General features: G+C 35.2%; 1 pseudogene; it reads left to right on the plus strand.

Annotated features, from left to right (window-relative positions):
* The first annotated feature begins 3,216 nt into the window (after nucleotides 1-3,216).
* LOC122134643 lies at nucleotides 3,217-4,402 on the plus strand (annotated as a pseudogene).
* The last annotated feature ends 581 nt before the right edge of the window (nucleotides 4,403-4,983 follow it).

Here is a 4,983-nt window from a genome sequence, read left to right on the forward strand (position 1 = left end):
TACTGTAGTATAATATTATTATACTGTTGTTGTGTGTTGTTGTAATATAATATATTCTTCTTGTTTGTTTTTGTTTGTCCGTTATAGTACTAGTCATAAAATACTGTTTTAATGAATATATTTATTTATAATGCATATTAGTGTATATTAACAGTAACAATGTAGTATATACTGCACTACTACAATATATTGTTGTTGTAATATACTGCAGTATTATTATTGGTGGTAGTGTGTTTAGTAGTAGTTCTAATCATATCATTTATAAATATATTGTATGTCAATAGTGGAACAATGTAATCTATACTGTAGTATAATACATTATTACTGTGATGTTGTTATTATTGTAATATAATACATTCTTCGTGTTTTTGTTGCAGTTAGTAGTCGTACTAATCATCAATAATACTGTATAATTAATATATTTATAATGCATATTAGTGTACCATCAATAGTAACAATGTACGTATATCCCTGTAATACAATATATTGTTGTTGTTGTACTATATACAAAATGATTATTGGTGGTAGTGGTTGTTAATAGTAGTACTAATCATAATAAAATTGTGTAATAATTTCAAATGAAAATGTCACTTCCTGTCCTGTACTTGCTGTGAAAGAAAACAGCTTTTTATTTGCGTTTCTAATTGGCAGGCTACCATGTGGTTGCTTAGTGTCACTTAGCTAGTTCAGTGTCAGGACTGTACATTTCTTATTATGCGTTTCTAATTATTTACAGTTTTACAAATTGCCTGTAGATGGCAGCAACCACGTTTATATGCATTTTTGGAGACATGAATAGGGAAAGAAATTATATTTCAATATTCTATGAAATATTATATATTATGAAAAATCTTTACAATTATTACTCCAATTTTTACACTTCTTTTTTCATTACATGTTGCCCCAAAAACACATTTATATGCCAATTAAATTTAGTTTATACATATATTGTGTATAATGAGAAAACCCGTTTATGGCCATTTTAAACACATTTTGCATTATTACACTGGTATATTGAAAGCATTCTGTTATAACATAGTTGAGAATCATCTCTATACAAAGTCTTGTTAAAAAAAAAATAAAAATATTGAAACTAAAAAAATGTATTGGTGATTTACAAATATCAATTTTTTTTTGCCGATGCAGGTTCATTCATGTCTTTTATTTTCTTTTGTAAAGAAAATTGAGTCCCGATGTCCCTCTACTGAGGACATAGCATGAACTTATGAACGATACATCTTTTTTTATTTATTTATTAATTTTTTAAAACTGTATTTTAATGCTCTAAAACAATGTAAAGACATGGAAAAAAAAAAAATTTTTCCTAAAAAACGTTTTTTCTCCGGTATAAGAGGTTTAAGTGTTTACATGATTGGTTACACTTTATTTGATAGTCCACTTTAAAAAAACGTTCTACTAACTATAAGTAACTTGTAACTACATGTCTTTTGTCTTTTACATGTAGTCTTTTCAGTCGTTGGTTTGTCCGGTCACCGTTATGTTATGTACTTGTCACGTTATGCTGTGTGTTTACCCTCACCATTCTGCCCTTGTCTGAGTTTGTTCATTAAATGAAGTGAGTTTGAACTGCACCTCCTGTCTTTGCCTTTCCTTCCTGCATCACCATGACACTGATTGCCACCAGTGATGGACAAAAAAATTTAATAAAATTAAAGGGGTCAACGGATGCTACATGCACTTTTACAAATTGTTTTGAACTGAAAATGTGTGTTGGCAGTGTGTGTACACAACCACCCCTATAATGATAAAATCCACCCAGTGTTTTTTTTTAATCTACTAAAATCTTTACTTCTTTCTCAAATCGAGCCGATCTCAGATGCCTGTCTGTGACATCACAAAACTAGGCCCCTCCCACGATAGTTTGATTGACAGCAACAAAAGCATTTCAGTACAGACTGGACTGGCGTTTTACTTAGACCCGCCCCTGACTGAGCCTGTAACAGAGCAGATGACTCCTAAGCAATTGAGGTATTCTGTTGTTGATGTAATAATGAACATAGCAGTCTCATTTACTCCCGACATCTGAGCTGCTGAAGATGAAGTGGATTATGTTTGTATTTGAAGGAAATGAGTCCCGATCTACCTAAATGCATCTATGTTCGCACAAATCATTTGTGATCCAGATTCACCTACGGAAGTGAGTTTAAGGTTTTTTAATGAATCTTTGCAAATCGCCTTTCCTAATAATGTGCTAATAGCAAGTTTCACAATGAATGGCGACTAAATAAACAGTCCCCCCTCAGAGAGCTTTCGGAAGAGAGGGGCCGGGGTCAGCAGAGCTCATTAACATTTAAAGGAAAAATGCTAGAAAATGGCTTGCTCTGAAAAGAGCTGTTTTTGACAGGGTAAAAAATGTGTTTTTACACACTACCACTGAGAAATTTTAAACCAAACTATGTAACAGACTTTTTTCATTTAAGACCCCTAAAGAATTATATCAACTTGTGAAAAAAATGGACATCCAGCGACCCCTCTAAAATATCTGTATTCTGCAGTTTCTTCCCTGCTTGTACCGAATATGTATTCTTTTCAAAGTATCACTTCAAAGTTATAATTCAAGTATTGTGTATTTTGTAGGGTGCCCACAATTATTATTACAATTTCCAAAGGGTGCCCGCGACTAAAAAAAGGTTGGGAAGCATTGTATTTAGACTATAACGTGACAGTCACCATAAGGGCTAAAAGGAAAATGAAAGCAGTAGTGTTAACAAATATATGTTTAAAGGATGCGAGTTCACTGAGCATCAATTAATGATAAATGTTAGGAATGTCATCATAACTGAAAACATTGCCTTTGGCTATTCTTCAGGGATAATCTTAAGCAAGTTTATGAGAATAATTCATTTTGTAGCCAAATCTACATTCCGGACTTCTGATTTGATGGAAGGGAGAAAAAACTAAATTCTTCAGATTTGTACAAAACGCTCATAGCAATGCGAATCTCGTAACATAGAGAAGGGCTGTCAGCAAGCTCATTAATTTAAAATTAGTTAGTGCTTTGTGATCAAATGATTTTTTACAATTATTTTTTTTTAGCAGGTCTTTGTCGACAGGAACTACATCAGACTGCATTATCTAAATGAACTTATCCCAGCTATGCAGTGTTTCAAGGAAGACTGTGATTCTACTTGCATTGGTGTCCATACCAATTCAATACACAGCGATGAAGATTTTAATAGATTTTTATGTGCATAAATGTCCGTTTCGTAAACCTTTTGAACTGTGACTTGGGACAGGATGTAAAGTCCTTGATTCGGATGTTTGTGTGATGAGTACCCTATTTTAGTTGCAATTCCTCCAGGAAGACTAACATTCTCATCTTGGCGACCCCACGCAGCGGCTCCTCTTTCTTTGGACAGTTTATTAAACCACACTCAGATGTTTTCTATCTTTTGAACCACTCTATCATGTCCAAAAGATCTTAATGCCTCACGCTACTCCGAGCAGATATGCTGTTGAGCACAAGTTGATGCTGAAGGCTAGTCGTGACCTTCTTAGAAGCTTGTACAAACTGCGACTTGTATTTCTTAGAGCGTTACATCAAACCGCGGCCGGCAAAACATACCCACGGATAAAACTGTTTCGACGAGGAGCCATCCCAGCAAAGCCCTCTGCTCTATGCCGGTCTGTGATGCTTTCAGCCCCAGCGATGGCAATATAGAAGAGGGGGATTGTGTTCGAAAGTGTGCCTCCCTTAACTTAAACCCTCGCTACCGAATCATGTCGGAAAAAAAAAAAACTACATGTGGCCATTAAAACAGTGCGTATTCCAGAGCTCAGTGATCTTAAAGCTCTGATCAAGGACCCTCGCTTAATCTGAAAGTTATCCAGCTGGTGAGAGACCCGCGTGGGATATTATCTTCTAGGATTGAAACTTTTCAGGACACATATCGCCTGTGGCAGATCTGGAGAGACACGGGTCGAAACCTTACAACTTGGATTTGAGCTTATCTCATGACGATGTGTAATGACTATTTCTGAACTCGGTGTCCACCGGCTTGAGCCGACCCGCCGTGGGCTTCGTGGACGGTACATGCTGGTGAGATATAGGACCTGGCCAGGAATCCACCTCCAAAAATCCAAGGAGGTTTATGAATTCCTTGGTCTTTCTATGGAAAAAAATGTGGTAGACTGGATACATAACAACACAAAAGGCAATTACATTGAGTCAGCTGTGCATAAGTACAGCACATTGAGCTTGACTCAGCAGCCATGCAGAGAGCTGGAGGTTAATTTGTCTTATGAAATGGTTAATTACACACCAACTGTCTGTAAGCACATTTTAGACAAGCTTGGCTACAAAGCAGTTAACTCCCCTGAGGATCAGAAAAACATGTCACTCTCGCTCACTGAGGACAAAACCTTAATACCTTCTTTGTAATATAAGGTAAAGCATGCACAACTTATTTTTTCTACATTTATATTCATGGCATCACGTAAATTAAGCTTTGCACAAATGATTTATATACCGTGGTGGAGATCTCTGTAGTTTTTTGTTATGGTGTTTGTAGTTTTTATGTAAGTTATTTGTTATAATGCAGAAGAATGATCATTATTTAGTCAAAAGGTTTTAATTTTTCATGATTCAGTGTGTATACTGTAGATTTGTATTTAGTGTCCAAAGACAAATGTTTGGCTCAGTTTATATGATTCTTTGCTCTTGTTAAATTCTTAATTAATAAAAAGACAAAGCAAATCCACTTTTTTTCACTTTTTTATTGCTTAGGTTTCCTGCTACGATTATTTTGTCATTCGCACTTAAAAATAAAGAAGGGTGTTTTTGCAGATGCAATGCACGAAGAACCATTTTGAGTTCTAGAAAAAACCTTTTGTTGATAAGTTCTAAAGATCCACCCTAACTTAAAAATTCTGTCAGCAACTGAACCTTCACATGAGGCATGATTGACAGGTTATCTGACCAATCATAATGCAGAATCTGCTAATTTCGAAGACAAACAATCA

The sequence above is a fragment of the Cyprinus carpio genome, chromosome B5, assembly GCF_018340385.1.
Source record: "Cyprinus carpio isolate SPL01 chromosome B5, ASM1834038v1, whole genome shotgun sequence".
In the NCBI taxonomy this organism is placed as follows: domain Eukaryota; kingdom Metazoa; phylum Chordata; class Actinopteri; order Cypriniformes; family Cyprinidae; genus Cyprinus; species Cyprinus carpio.